This window comes from Salmo salar, chromosome 27, assembly GCF_965601325.2.
Source record: "Salmo salar chromosome 27, fSalSal1, whole genome shotgun sequence".
Lineage (NCBI taxonomy): Eukaryota > Metazoa > Chordata > Actinopteri > Salmoniformes > Salmonidae > Salmo > Salmo salar.
Genome location: NC_138317.1, coordinates 17,445,208 through 17,461,655, shown reverse-complemented (window position 1 = coordinate 17,461,655; position 16,448 = coordinate 17,445,208). Strand labels below are relative to the sequence as shown.

General features: G+C 41.9%; 1 pseudogene; it reads right to left on the bottom strand.

Moving 5' to 3' along the window:
* Positions 1 to 316: 316 nt before the first annotated feature.
* LOC106588530 (metaxin-1-like) lies at positions 317 to 10,985 on the bottom strand (annotated as a pseudogene).
* Between the last annotated feature and the right edge of the window lie 5,463 nt (positions 10,986 to 16,448).

Below are 16,448 nucleotides of genomic sequence, written 5' to 3'. Positions count from 1 at the left end.
GAGACAATAAAAGGTATGCCTTCCTAGGATGTCAAGAAAACAAAAATCAAGCACCAAAAAAGGAGACTGCTCAACTAGGCATGTTAGTGGATGCCAAGAGTGGTCTGTTCTGACAAAGGATTATCGTGCATTGTGGGGGATTGAGATTTTTGAGGAATGTAATCCCAGTTCCCATATTGCAGTACACAGAATAAATCAGAGAACGTCCATTTTCCCTTCACAACGTCTCCTTGTCCCTAGTCCTATACAGAGCCAGTACTGCTCATTCCTCTTCCTTCTCCTTGATGTGGTGGGGACCCACGAGCACTGCCTGCGGTCAGACGTGCTGGATGCTGACGATCCCCATCAAAATGGCATAGCCCAGCATCGAGCCCATGGCGAACAGGATTGACAGGATTTGGTTGCGTTGTTTATGGGGCTCATTGTCAAAGTCCCTACCGTCCGAATGGACTGACACCTGGGATGAGTCAAAGAGAAGAAAGCATGAAGTGTCTGCACACAGCGTATCATAACAAAACCAGTTTTTGCAATTGATTGTTAACTCTTACATCTAGATGTGCCGCTAGTGGAACGCCTCGCCAATATCCAATGATAGAGCGTGGCGCGAATTACAAACACCTCAGAAATCCAAAAACGTCAATTTTTAGTGCCTTCCCTGTAGCTCAGTTGGTAGAGCATGGTGTTTGCAACACATGGTGTTTGCAACGCCAGGGTTGTGGGTTCGATTCCCACGGGGGGCCAGCACAGAATAAAAATGTATGCATTCACTACTGTAAGTCGCTCTGGATAAGAGCGTCTGCTAAATGACTAAAATGTAAATGTAAATTTTTCAAACATATGACTATTTTACACCATTTTAAAGACAAGACTCTCCTTTATCTAACCACATTGTCCGATTTCAAAAAGGCTTTACAACGAAAGCAAAACATTAGATTATGTCAGGAGAGTACCCAGCCAGAAATAATCACACACCCATTTTTCAAGCTAGCATATAATGTCACAAAAACCAAAACCACAGCTAATTGCAGCACTAACCTTTGATGATCTTCATCAGATGACACTCCTAGGACATTATGTTATACAATACATGCATGTTTTGTTCAATCAAGTTCATATTTATATCAAAAACCAGCTTTTTTACATTAGTATGTGACGTTCAGAACTAGCATACCCACCGAAAACTTCCGGTGAATTTACTAAATTACTCACGATAAACGTTCACAAAAAACATAACAATTATTTTAAGAATTATAGATACAGAATTCCTTTATGCAATCGCGTTGTCCGATTTTAAAATAGCTTTTCGGCGAAAGCACATTTTGCAATATTCTGAGTAGATAGCCCGGCGATCATGGCTAGCTATTTTGACACCCACCAAGTTTGGCACTCACCAAACTCAGATTTACTATAAGAAAAATTGGATTACCTTTGCTGTTCTTCGTCAGAATGCACTCCCAGCACTTCTAGTTTACACCCAATGTTGTTTTGGTTCCAAATAATCCATAGTTATATCCAAATAGCGGCGTTTTGTTCTTGCGTTCAAGACACTATCCGAAGGGTGACGCGCCGGCACGTATCGTGACAAAAAAATTCAAAATATTCCATTACCGTACTTCGAAGCATGTGAAACGCTGTTTAAAATACATTTGTATGCGATTTTTCTCGTAAAATAGCGATACTATTCCGACCGGGAGACCTTGTTTTCGTTCAAACACTGAAAATAGAAAATGGAGTCTTCACATGCACGCGCGCACCCGTGTCATTGTTCTCAGAACGACCACTTTCCAAAAGCCCTACTGTTTTTCGCCCAGGGACTACAGAGTCATCATTCCCCATTCTGGCGCCTTCTGAGAGCCTATGGGAGCCTTAGAAAATGTCACGTTACAGCAGAGATCCTCTATTTTCGATAAAGAGGCTATAGAAGGACAAGAAATGGTCAGACAGGGCACTTCCTGTATGGAATCTTCTCAGGTTTTGGCCTGCCATATGAGTTATGTTATACTCACAGACACCATTCAAACAGTTTTAGAAACGTTAGGGTATTTTCTATCCAAATCAAATAATTATATGCATATTCTAGTTTCTGGGCAGGAGTAATAACCAGATTAAATCGGGTACGTTTTTTATCCGGCCGTGAAAATACTGCCCCCTATCCTAAACAGGTTAATACAGTTAGAGTTTTAAGTGTTTTGGAGTTGAGTATCACCCTGCTAGACTAGGCACTCAAGATCAGTACGTCTCAACTCTGGTTCTCGAGTATCCCAAACAGTCCAACTTTTTGAGACAACCAATCAACCAAACATCCATTTGACAAGTTAAAATCAGGTTGTAACGGTCGTCGTAGTGGATGGACCAAGGCGCAGCGGGTTGAGTGCTCCTATTAACTTTATTAGAACACTTATAAACAAAACAAGAAAAATTAACGGACGACAAACAGTCTTGCAGGCAACACACAGCTATGCAAAGAACAACCTCCCACAAATCCCATGACAAACACATTCCTATTTATAGGACCTTAAATCAGAGTCAACGATAGACAGCTGCCTCCAATTGAAGGCCCCAACCCCAATTACCTAAACATAGAAATAGAAATGACTAGACAGAACATAGAAATACACTAACATAGAACAATGACAAAAACCCCAGAATACATAAACCAAACACCCCTCTACATACACACACACCCCGAACCATATAAAACAAATACCCCCTGCCACATCCTGACCAAACTATAATAACAAATAACCCCTTTACTAGTCAGGACGTGACACAGGTGTGTTTGCCCTGTGCTACAACAAAAGTGTGTGTACTGTTGGGGATACTACTCGAAGAACGGAGTTGAGAAATAATACTCCAGGGAACTTACCTCCGCCCTCTGAGGGGAAATAGAGGACCAGGCCATTGGTGCAGTAGTGCCACAGGTTGTCCTGGGAGTTGAGGTGTTGGTGGAGTTTCCCATTAGGCAGCTTCACCTTCAGCAGGGGGACTAGGTGACCGAACACACAGGCATCCAAAGAGGATGGGCTTGGGAGACAATGCACAAAGTGGCTTCATCACGGCAGTATACACACTCATATGAAAGACAGTATGGCTTTTGAATTTAGCCGAAGTTCACATAATTTGCTTCGCATGAAATTTAGCAAAAACATTTAACATAATTAGCATTTTGTGCACAGCAGCCACGTACGAATCCCTGAAGAAGAACTTGTGTAAGCCCAGGCGGTGAGAGAGCAGGGTCATGCACTCCAGCACGTCATGGTAGAGCTGTGGAGGGGATCCAAAGCCCCCAGACAACCGTTAGCATGGACATACAGACAAAAGCATTCACAGCCTGAACAGCTGTATTTGCATTTATGAAAAAGGTCATCAGCAAGCAAGTGCACATGGAGCTTATTTATGACCTATCCCTCAATGAAGCCTGAACTTTGTTATGTGTACAGTTAGTTCCACCCTAGGACCGGAGTTGCCCATCCCCCAGTTACAAACCGAGTCATTGCACATGTTGATATAGCATTAAAAAAAATTACAGAATCTTTTAGGGTGGGATCTTTGAGAACAATACCCCTTTATTATTAAACCCCCCCCTGAAACCACCTCACTAATTATTCCTGAACGTGGTTTCCATGGAGACGAACCGCCTGACCCAATTACCACGTGTTGTGAAAACACAGACTGTTTTGGCTTTTTTTCAATTACTATGAACTACCCTCTCCATGTCAGGGTACCAAAGAGGCAATCCAGGGGCCTCTCTTTGGCAATAGCTAGCTGCTGTTTTCAATGTGGACTACTTTGATGTCAGTCCATCCACAGACTTGACCGTATAACCCCTATAATTTCATATCATATTATCAACTCATGTTTCACCTCCTTTCTCTGTGCTTCTCAAGACACTCTTTCATCACTCCCCTCCATCTATTATTTCTCGCTGTCTGAATTATCAACTCTTTTGTTCCTCTCTTTTGCATCACCCTCCTCTTCTTTACCTTTCATCTCAGCCCTCCACCTGTTACCTGCCCATTTGCCGAATCCCATTGTGTCAATTCACACTCTGTCTTATCTTCTCCCACAATATGTATTTTACACCCTCAACCGTCCCTTCTCACCTTCTCCAGCTGATCCCCGGGCTCCAGTGTGGGGTCTCCCCTCACCAGCCTCAGCCTCTCCAGTTGCTGGTTGTGAATGCGGTTGGGCAGCAGGAAGTTGAGTGGGAAGGTGATGTTCTCGGTGTTCCAGTGGCGCGTCACGTCCACTGTTCCCAATTTGTTAATCTAGGTCCAAAAGGCTCCATAACAGCTTCTACCCCCAAGCATAAGATTGCTGAACAATTAATACAATGGCCACCCGGACTATTTGCATTGACCCCCCCCCCCCCCCCCCCCACCCCCCTTGTTTTTACACTGCTGCTACTCGCTGTTTATTATCTATGCATAGTCACTTTACCCCTACCTACATGTACCAAAAAAACTGCATTGTTGTTTAAGGGCTTGTAAGTAAGCATTTCACAGAAAGGTCTACACCTGTTGTATTCGGCACATGTGACAAATAAAATGTAATTTGCTTCCACCAGACACTGGGAGATGAATTCACCTTTCAGCAGGACAACAACCTAAAACACAAGGCCAAATCTACACTGGAGTCGCTTACCAAGAAGATAGTGGATATTCTTGACTGGGCGAGTTACAGTTTTGACTTAAATCTGCTTGAAAATCTATGACGAGGCTTAAAAATTGTTGTCTAGCAACAGTCAACAACCAATTTGACAGAGATTGAATAATTTTGAAAATAATAAACGGGCAAATGTTGTTGAATCCAGGTGTGCAAAGCTCTTAGAGACATACCCAGGAAGACTCATATTTTTATTCATTTGTATATATTTGTACTTTTACCCCCTTTTCTTCCCAATTCGTAGTTACAGTCTTGTTCCATCGCTGCAACTCCCCCACGGACTCAGGAGAGACGAAGGTCGAGAGTCATGCGTCCTCCTAAACACGACTGTGCCTAGCCGCACTGCTTCTTGACACACTGCTCGCTTAACCCGGAAGCCAGCCGCACCAATGTGTCAGCTTGCAGACCCCCAGCCAGCCACAAGGAGTCGTTAGAGTGAGATGGGACAAGGAAATCCTGCCTGGCCAAACCCTCCTCTATCCCGGACGACGCTGGGCTAGTTGTGTGCCGCCTCATGGGTCTCCCGGTCACAGCCGGCTGTTACACAGCCTGCGATCGAACCCAGGTCTGTATGCATGCACAATTGCTTGCACTGTGATGCAGTGCCTTAGACCGCTGTGCCACTCGGGAGGCCCTATGTATTTCGTTTTCAATACATTTGCAAAAAAATCTAAAACTTGTTTTCACTTTGTTATTATGGGGTATTGTGTGTAGATGGGTGACAAAAAAATCTAATCTAATCCATTTTGAATTCAGGCTGTAACAACAAACTGTAGAATAAGTCAAGGGATATGAAAACTTTCTGAAGGCACTGTAAATGGATGGAGGGGAATAGAGGGGGCATACAGTACTCGCTTGAGCAGTGGTCACCAACCGGTCGATCACGATCGATTGGTCGATCACCAAGGCATTTTCTATTTCTTATTTGTTTCGGGTGAGAGGCAGCCTCAGTCAAGTAAAACAAATAAGTGAATTATTATGCTCACTTAGCTGTGCCTTAATTAATACAAAAAATATATATTACCAGTGTGATCATATGTCAAAATTGTTTAAATATAATTTCAAAATGGTCTGAGAAGAACAACATTGGCAGGTAATTCAAGCACAGCCAATATAAAAAAATCTGTGCGATAGATCTCAGCTTGCATTTTGACTCAGAAAGTGATAAAGTGACCACTGGCTAGAGCAACTACATACCTTTTGATCATCATTTGTCGTACTTTATAGATCCAACACAACAATGAAGATCAAATGCACCTTTTTTCAAAACAGACCTGTGAATTAAGAGGACAGGACCACCCTGACTTTTCAACAGTTGATCCTTTTGTTGAAAATAACTTCACTGGCTAGGACTCCTATTTTGATATCTAGATGTTTGATGACATAATGCATGCAATTTAACCAGGGGCACAACAGTATTTAACCTGACCATCTTGGGGTCCCATTTCCCTAATCGTAAGGCCATACTGTTGCTTTATTCCCAGAGGCTTGGTGCAGATGCAAGGGGTCACCCCAGGGGTCGTCAAAGATACTTGAGACTCTTCTGCTTGTTTCTAGATGCATCTCCATCCACCCTGAGACACAATGTCTGTCGTCTGTTTCATTACTGCCCTCTTTTACACAGGATTCCAGATGCTTTTATACACGAAATGCGGCACAGGTTGGTCACGGTAAACTTATGAGGATTCTCCACAGGGCCTAAAGAGTAAATTCAGGCAAGCCATGTCCGTCCCTGAGCCTTGTTCCAATGTTCATACTAGCCTACTACTAAGAATACATGCTCGATATATTGCTGCACACTAAGTGCTATGCTAGAATGGAAATTGGAACATGGCCATAAAGCTTGGTCCTATAGCTGCTAATCAATGCTCAATTAAGCTTCAAAAGTTTTGAAGACTTCAAAGGCTTTGACGATGAATGCCTACTTCCCTTTTAACCTTAAGCTGAGTAGAAGTCAAATATTTCACAGTTCTAAAGAATATTTCACAATAGCTTACTTTTCTTGTAATGTTAAGAGAGAAACTGCATTACCAAGGCAGAACCTGGCATTTAACCTTGCCCATGGAAGGTCATGCCAGGCGAAAGCATATCTATTAGGAGTGGGTCAGACAGAGTTTCTTTTAGCTTTTTCAATGACTTGAAAGCGTTCCTGAATCCACAGGGGTATCTGCTCCGACTCCTCCCCCTGGCACAGACTAAAAGAGCAGAAACCTTTGATATTTTTTTATCATCAACCTCCACCGAAAGGCGATAATGGGAATGTTAAAATGTGTGTGTGTGTGTGTTGATCCCATTCCCCTACTTTAGCATGATCTGCTACACCATAGCCACCCTTTACCTGCTCTTTCTCCTCACTTCCCTTTTCTTTTTCTCTGTTCTACAAGGTACGTGATCAGAGAAAAATAATCTACTAACTGTCTTCTTTTTCGTTCCTCCATCGCCCTCTCCACAGGCAGAAGTTATTTCACCAATGCAGGCAGCAGTTTCTCCTCCAGTAGTGACACAAAGGCCAGAGTGTCTGCTCCTTCCTTGGCTGAGAGGTCATAGTCAGCGTTGTATTTCTGAAAGACAGGACAGTCAGCCACTTAGTTTAGATATTGGGATATCAGGTCCTAGATGAGAGCATGGATGCATGGTCCCCCTTACAAAAGAGTCAATAGAATTCACTAGGAAAAAGGCATTGCAAAAGTTAAAGTTCTGGTGAAAAGGCCTTTACAAAGCTCAAAGAGTTTGAAGAATGTGCTCAACATCCACTGAAGTAGCTAGCAAGTTTACTAGATAGCTAACGTGGAGTGGAGGCTGCTGAGGGGAAGACGGATCATAAGAATGGCTGGAACGGAGCCTATGGAATGGCATCAAACATGTTTGATACCATTTCAGTCATGCTGCTCCAGCCATAACCACAAGCCTGTCCTCCCCAATTAAGGTGCCACCAACCTCCTGTGCTCCAGTAGTCGCCTTGGTAACCAAACAAACAGACTTGCTAGTTTAGCTAACCAAACCATCAGTCCTAGCTCGCCATTATGAAAATCAAATTCAACAATGCCAATAAGGTTTTCAACTTGACTTTTGCTTTCGAAAGTACAGAAGCTCAATACAACATGCAATAATGAACTATAGCCATTGCTGATACACCATGCGTTATAGGGAAATAATGCACGTTCTAGAATGCCCTTCAAGCTAATCAGAAACATGTATTCAACAATGCCATGGTATAAGAAGTTTTAAAACAGTGAAAACTAACTAATCTTTAAGAGAAAAGTGCTGCCAGCTTATTCTGTAGTGTAAGTTTGAGCACTAAAGTTTGAGCACTGTTGTCAACATAAAGCAACCACAAACCATCTATTAAAAACCTTGTTACCAAAGGAAAGACCATGGCAATCATCAGTGTCAATAAATGGAAGGATCCTAGAATGACACCTTAACTTACCCCTCATTGTTTGTCCACTTACTCTACACATGGACCCTTTGCCAGGACTCATTAACCATAAACCTCTTTGCCAAGAAGCATAACTGTCAAACCGCTTCCGTAAGCCACAATAACTATAAAACACTTTGCCAAGACCCAAGACTAAACTAAATGCCATGACCCTGACTTGCACACTCATTTCCAATGAAGTGTTATATTGTCAGTGTCCAAAGAAAAGTATAATGAAAGCAATTGAAAGCAGTCATTCATTTATAAATACTGTGAATACTAAGTCCAATATAAGTATTTGAAAACACCATTTGAATTTGAACGCTGGCCTTTTCCTATGGTGAAATATCTTCTTTTATTTTTTGGTGAAAAAACAAGTTTTTCTTAGGACTCCAATGAGACGGTCCCAATTTGATCCCTACCCCTCCACCTTGGCCCTAACCTCTCAATCTGTAAGGTGGAAGCAATATGGTGAAGGCTTACCACAACACTGCTAAACTGTTGCACAATCTGAGAGGTATACTACAAAGCAGGATCAATGAGTTAACTTTGAGAAAGAACCAGAAATACAGTGAGGGAAAAAAGTATTTGATCCCCTGCTGATTTTGTATGTTTGCCCACTGACAAAGAAATGATCAGTCTATAGTTTTAATGGTAGATTTATTTGAACAGTGAGAGACAGAATAACAACAACAAAATCCAGAAAAAACGCATGTCAAAAATGTTATAAATTGATTTGCATTTTAATGAGGGAAATAAGTATTTGACCCCTCTGCAAAACATGACTTAGTACTTGGTGGCAAAACCCTTGTTGGCAATCACAGAGGTCAGATGTTTCTTGTAGTTAGCCACCAGGTTTGCACACATCTCAGGAGGGAATTATAGACTGATCATTTCTTTGTCAGTGGGCAAACGTACAAAATCAGCAGGGGATCAAATACTTTTTTCCCTCACTGTAACTATTGATTGATTTCTGAAAGCTAAACTTAGATGTGCACGTTTTTGGTTTTCACCCTAACACTACACAGCTGATTCAAATAACCAACTCATCATCAAGCTTTGATTAATTGAATCAGCTGTGCAGTACAAAGATGTGCACCGCGGGGGGGCGAACCGAGTTTGGGAAACTCTGAATTAGACCATGTCCATTTCAAGCGTATCTCCCTAAAAAAATGATATTAAGGCATGTTAGCTGGATAACTCATTGATCCTGATTTGTACTATACCCTCTGGTGACTTTATGAGAGACCCCTCCAATCTATGCATAGAGTTTATGATCTACGATTTCTACACCTGAGGCTCATAACCCAGCCTATAACACTAAATTAAGCCTAGTGAATCAATATGCCAAGACTTTCTACCAATACAAGTCAATGCTCATAGCCAGTTAACCTCAACTTATAGCCAGTTAACCTCTACCCCAAGACTCACTGTCCATGATCAATAAACCACCATTTCCCTAGACACTAATATATAAGGGCCTCCAGTTTTGCCTACCATCTTCCCTTTGCATACCATTAGTAATTGTATGGCACAAGTGAAATAAACCTCACACTGATGCAGGTGTCCCTTCTTAATACGTTTCTTAACCATACTTCTTAATATGGTTGGTATCATTTTTTTATTTTATTATGAACCTAACCTTTTCCAATTAAATGCAACAGTGTGGACCTCCCCTTTTTGTGTACTGATGATTTCAGGTGAACACAACAACTAAATAACTAGTACCCAACCCAACTATAGATGAGGATATCTTCTAGAGATTCATCACTACCATGTAGTCACTGGAGCTCAAGAAAACCCTTCTGAAACCAAGTTGTGCCTTGGCAAAATAGGATTTATTCTGCATGCCCAGGATATATAACCAAGAGAATATCCCTTGGGGCCAAAAGCATTACACATCGGACATCAGTTCCTGACTATGACGATCCCTACAAATGGCTCCGGATGTCAGTCACCTGTTTATTAGAACCGTTTAGTGTTACATTAACACACATATGTTTCCTACAGAACAGCTCCTAATTTGGAAGGGCATGGTTACCCACATGTTTCCTGTGCAAAGGGATGGGGGGTGGAGGGAGAGGCTGTCTTTCACCTGTTTAGTACTAATCTCCCCTGTGGGAAGGGGAAGAGACATGGTGGGAATAGGACTCACCTGTTTTCTAAGGTGAATGATGACATTACTGGGTTTGGAAAGACTACCAATACTTTCCTCTGTGGTCTTCAGTGCCGGCACGGTACCTGAAACGAAGGACCAGAACAGTCAGACCAAAGGGCGCTTTCAAGGTCGTCTTTATTGCATTCATGCTGAGCAAATTATCAGAGCTCACAACACCTGGAAAAGTGTTTAACATCTCAGCAACCACATTAATATGATATAGAGATCTTCTGAGATGCGTAGCGAGATTGCAAAGAAAACGACCAAGACCGTAACCATTACAACCGCAGACTCGTCTGAACCCCCTGTGGCGTGAAGAAGTCAGGAGGCTACAGCCAAAATGGGCTGGAACACAAAGGAGGTGGTATTGGGAGAATTAAGAATGTCAGGTGCTTGCAAACCTTTTGATGCTTGCAGACGTTTTGTTACCCCACAACCTGTGACCCCTGTTCTACTCTAGTGAGAAAAGGGGGAAAGTGAGAGCTTCCTGTCCTCATATATCAAACCATCGCTCTCTATGTTCCTAAGGGTGAGTGAACGCAGACTGTGAAGTAAAGCTATGTTCTACTCAGGTGATGTGTGACCCCAGTGACTGTATGAACTGTGACCCTTTAATGAGTTCAGTGAGGAGGGAAAGGTCGGATTTCCTTTTCTTCTCCCCTTTACTCAGAAGAGTGTAATGTCGGGTTCACCGAGGGAAAGTTCATTCCATAAAAAGGCATGGTGAGTACATGGGTTGGGCATTGCCAGGGACCTTACAATACGGTATTATCACGATACTCAGGTGTCGATAAGATATGTATTGAGATTCTCCTGATTCTATAGTATTGTGATTCGATTGCGATTTAATGTTCCAAACATATTGCTCACTATACAGTATGTCTGCTGCAGAGAGACGAGAGAGGATGAGAAAATTACTTTCGATCTGTCATGGAAATAAAAGTGATGAAAACATGTTGGCTCACTATTTAAAGAAGATGGAGAACAAGCTGAAAAGGATGAAAAATAGTGGCATTTTGGCGCAGGTACAGCCGACTAGCGCTAGCTAACTATACCTAGCAGAAAAAAATTCAATCGATACTTGGAGTCAAAGTATTGACATGATATCATCCAAAACCCAGTAATAGCCAACCCCATTTTCTGAACCTGCCAGAAAACCGCTGTTAAAAAACATTAAACGCAGATACCCTTGCCCGGGACTGTTTGCAAATTCCGCTGAGGATTGAGGCATTCTGTGACGAGACGAGGGACAAGCTCGGAGCGCTTTATAAATGATCCTCGTTTTTGGGTGACTGCAGGGATGGAGTGAAACGCATAGCCTTTTTCAAATAGAGAGAGTATTAAAAGCCTACAGAACACTAAACAAACGAAATACAAGCCAAGTACGCTAGCCTCAACTTGGCCCAAATTTCAAATTTAATTTGAAATTCTTCTTGGAAAAGTTCAAAACAAGGGCCTGAACATGGCCAACAGCATACTACAATTGGCCTAGTCTGCTCCAGAATTTAGTTCCTGGAAGGAGCTAGCCTAGAGTAGGCTACACAACAAAGTATGTCAACATTAAAGGTAGGCTATGCCTGGATAATAACAAAATCATTGACTTTACAAAATTCCCTGGTTTTCCATAAATCTTGGTTGTGATATTCCTGGAATCAGGAGGGAAAATAAGTACAAAACCTGGGAATTTTAGGAAGGTTACTGGAATGTTGCAACCTTACTCCTGACCAATATGCTTTTATTGTTAAGTAAAAAACAGGTAGCTGGAAAGTCAAAGAATGAAGACAGCAGCTAGACCAGAACATTGGTACTCAGGCAGATGGATGTGTATACAAGAAAATGACCTTTAACCCTCCCACATGAGCATTAGCTGTAGTGCACCCCTCCCTCCCTCAGAGTAGGCCATGGCCTCTGTGTGTGAGTGTAGTTATAATAATAGAGAAGGCTCAGGGCATTGTGTCTACTACCATACGTTAGAAACCATACTCCACCCCTCTCGGGTGTGGGTTCAGTAATGGGAGACCCCACTTTGTTGTAGACGAGAATGAAGTGATTAAACAGAAGCTGACCTGAACATTGTTCATTAACATGGTTTTAACTACAGCGGATTATGCCATAGCTGCCCGAGATAGGGAGAGAGATGAGATAGTCATCTGTGGTCTGTGCTGTTTAGATACAAATCATGGAAGTTGAGAAAGCTTGACAAGCATTCGGGTTTTAGACCCCCTAAAAATACATGTCAAGGAGGGAGCCACAGTAATTGTGAGAGGCCTTTATGGGTCGGCAGGACATTTTTTTGTGGCTCCCAATCACATCTACTCATTTTTTGTTTGAACTTATTCACTGGTGCCATGGTAACCAACTAGGTGTGGGGCATGTTATCAAGATAACTCTAGTAAGGATTGTAGTACTCAAGACCAGTCTCGAGTCCGGTCTCGAGACCACGTATTGAGTCTCTCGGTCCTGATACATTTGTTACTCAGTCTTGACTGAGACCATAATTTCTTCCCGAGACCAGCCAAGACCAGCGGAGTAAAAAAAACTCAGAATGATCAGCTTCCATTCAGACATCGCATAAAAGTGCTTCGCCAGGCCAAATATATACATTCTTGAAACATGAATATATCTTATCGCCTACTGAAACCTGTGATTCCTATTTTACTCATAACATTACTGTCCTTTACTTTCATAAAAAAATATCCTGAAAACTTTTCGCAATTTCCTTGTCTCGCTGGTAGGGAAGAGTGGGGGAAATTGTTGGAAAGTTGTGCGCTCACTATTAGTAAAGGTCAGACTGGGAAATTGTAATTGTATATGTATTTATTATAGAGACATGTTTGGGCAGTGGCAAACCTATTGGACCTAGGCCTCCAGCGTGTGTCAGGCTTGTGATGCTGAAAGGACAGCAACCGTAATACCAGCGAACTCATGTAGGAGAGGCAATTTTTACTTACAAAAAAATATTGTGGTCAGAGTGCAGTATAACTGAAATACTGCATCTAAATATTTATGTTATCTTCCCCTTTCTTGGCTTTGCTCAAGTTTCTTTGAACCCCTCTCGTGGTGGTGATGGCTGCATGCTGTTTAGACAGCTGCACTAGACGGTGAGATAATCCATGCTGGGGTAATTGAAAACAGGCCAGCCAGGGTCCAAACACCAACAAAAGTGAGAGCCAGTCCCTTTCGATGTGCCACCATTCACAATTACATCAGCATGAATTGTGTGTTAGTTAGATGAACAGACATTGAATTAGGATTTAGAATAATTTAATAGGATCGCTATGTTAACAGCCCTCTGATGTTCACTGCGGTAATTAACCATATGAATTACCCTATGCCAAATACAGAGCAAACACTAAGCTAACCCCTTAATGGTTTAAACAGTCAATGATCTCAAACAAACACCATCTGGTAATCATGGTCACGAAATAGCCTAGTGTTTACTCTGTCCATAAATATTTCAGTGTATGACCTCAGATAATTGTATATTTAGTTACTGGTAGTAAATTAATCTAAACAAAAAGTCAATGCCATTTTAAATAATGTTAATATTTCAACTCACAAATGAATGCATATTGTGGACTGGATATTGCAGTGGCCACTGATCAGCCAATATATTCTTATTTGGTGAGGTTTTAATGGGAGTTGGCATCCAATATGTTGCATTACCGCTACCAAATGAACGGAAGTACAAATCCATCCAACCTACATTCCATAAGATTTTTGAATGAAAAACATGCAGGGCTTGACATTAGCCTGTTTATCCTTCAGACAAGATGTGTGATGTAAGAAACCACTTTACAAAATAAAATGCATTATTATTCCCATTATTACAGAGAATCAGACAAATTATGCTACCTTCTGCCTGTTGGCTACTTAGCTTATTCAAAATACAACACTGCCCCTTTAAGACAAAAAAAATTCTTTACCTGACTCGTTTTCCAATGATGTATAAAAATGTACACATTTTGTGCTCTTGTAGGAAGCAATCACTCTCCTATTTGTGACAACAAATGATCTATTACTGAGCTAATAACTCAGTAACTAGCAAAGGATATGAACAAAATGTGCACGTGTCTACATGCAGCTCTTGCTGTGATCTCAAACCAAGTGCATCTATTCACGACTGCTCATGCTGTCAACACAGTCCAGTTCATAGTAAATGGCACAGATCCATATATGGCAATGGTCTATTTGCATATAGGCCTACTGCAGCTCTGATTGCACTGGTCTGTGTAGAGTACGGGCTGAGTATTAAGTGTCAATGCAATAGATGCATTCTGCCTACAACATTTCTTAAATAGTTTGTTTTGTTTCAGTATTTTGCATTGAAAGTGGTTAATATTGTGTTGATTCAATCACAATTGCCACAGTAAAGGGAAAGGTTGATAGTGTTAACATGGAAAACCCTAGAACAGTGGTCACCAATATTTTCTGAATCAAGATCACTTTGAGTCTAAATGCAAGCTGAGATCTACCGCTCAGATATTTTTTACATGACTTATAAAATGCAAGCATTAACCAATTAAAACATGAACATGAACCATTAACCAAATAAAAACAGTACTGTAGCAATGAGGTTTGTTCAGTAATCTATTGGCCCAATACATTAGCAACGCATATTGGCTTTGCTTGAATTGCCCTGCCAATGCATTGGTGTTTGGGACATTTAAAAATATATATATCTCCAAATTAGAGGTAGGCTATATGAACACATCAGCAGATCCATTGTTGTATTATTGTGAAGCAAACCTGAGTGAGCATACATTTAAATAATTTACTTTTGATTTGTATTTTACTGGGCTGATGGTGCCTGCATCTGATGGTCAGTCTCAGTGGAGGGAGAGAGCACTGGACTGAGGGTCTGCCTCTCAACATCCTCTGCTCACCCTTTCCTCCACTTCCACTGACCAAAAAGACCACATCTTCAAGATGATTTTGAAACTCAAGTCGCACGCATAATTTATGCCACAAGCACAAATTCATGTTTTTTAGTCATATGAACAGTGAAAGTGAAATATTCCTCGATATTAAAAAAACCCAAGCCGCTAATAATAACAACGCAAGCCTATAGATACACTTCCCTACTCATTCATTACTACTGCAGTGCTTGTTGTAGCGCTGGATGGAAATAGGAAGAACGTGCATTTTATGGCTTATAACAGTGGTGAATATAAAGTGCTGACAGTGGTGAATGAACTCACTCATAAAAACCGCATCTATTTGCTGCATTCGTTGACAGTCTCTCTAGTCATGATTAAAAAAAAATTGAAATCTCACAGTATCAACTTTGCTGTAGCTTTCTTTTATGTCTGCTACATTACTGCAGACATGGTTATCTGAGCCATCTGATTGGCCAGCGGTAGGCCTATAGTGCACTTTATTTGCTCTCTGGGCCGGGAAAACAGAGTTTCTACCTTTTAGACACATGAAATGGTTCAAAATGGCAACAGTTTGCCTAAGCGGCGCACAGGGCAGCTGAATCGGGTGCACCTACTGCCAACAGCCAGAGACAAAAAAAATTAAAAATAGGAACACAAGGCTATTGTTGTTTGGTGATCGGCTAGGAATGCCTTGGAGATTGACACCTGTGGTAAATGCAATTTATTGGACATGATTTGGAAAGGCACACACCTGTGTATATAAGGTCCCACAGTTGACAGTGCATGCGAAATCAAATCAGAGCAAAAACGAAGCCATGAGGTCGAAGGAATTGTCCGTAGAGCTCCAAGACAGGATTGTGTCGAGGCAGAGATCAGGAGAAGGGTACCAAAAAATGTCTGCTGTATTGAAGGTCCACAAGAACACAGTGGTATCCATCATTCTTAAATGGAAGAAGTTTGGAACCACCAAGACTCTTCTTAAAGCTGGCCGCCCAGTCAAACTGAGCAATCGGTGGAGTATCCCATCACTGCAACTCCCATACAGACTCGGGAGAGGCGAAGGTCGAGAGCCATACTTCTTCCAAAACACGAACCCGCACTGCTTCTTGACACATTGCCCGCTTAACCCGGAAGCGAGCTGCACCAACGTGTCAGAGGAAACACCGTACCACTGGCGACCGAAGTCAGTGTGCAGGCACCAGGCTGCCACAAGGAGTCGCTAGAGCGTGATGGAACAAGGACATCCCAGCTGGCCAAAACCTCCCCTAACCTGGACAACACTGGGCCGATTGTGCTCCACCTTATGTGTCTTCCGGTCGCGGCTGGC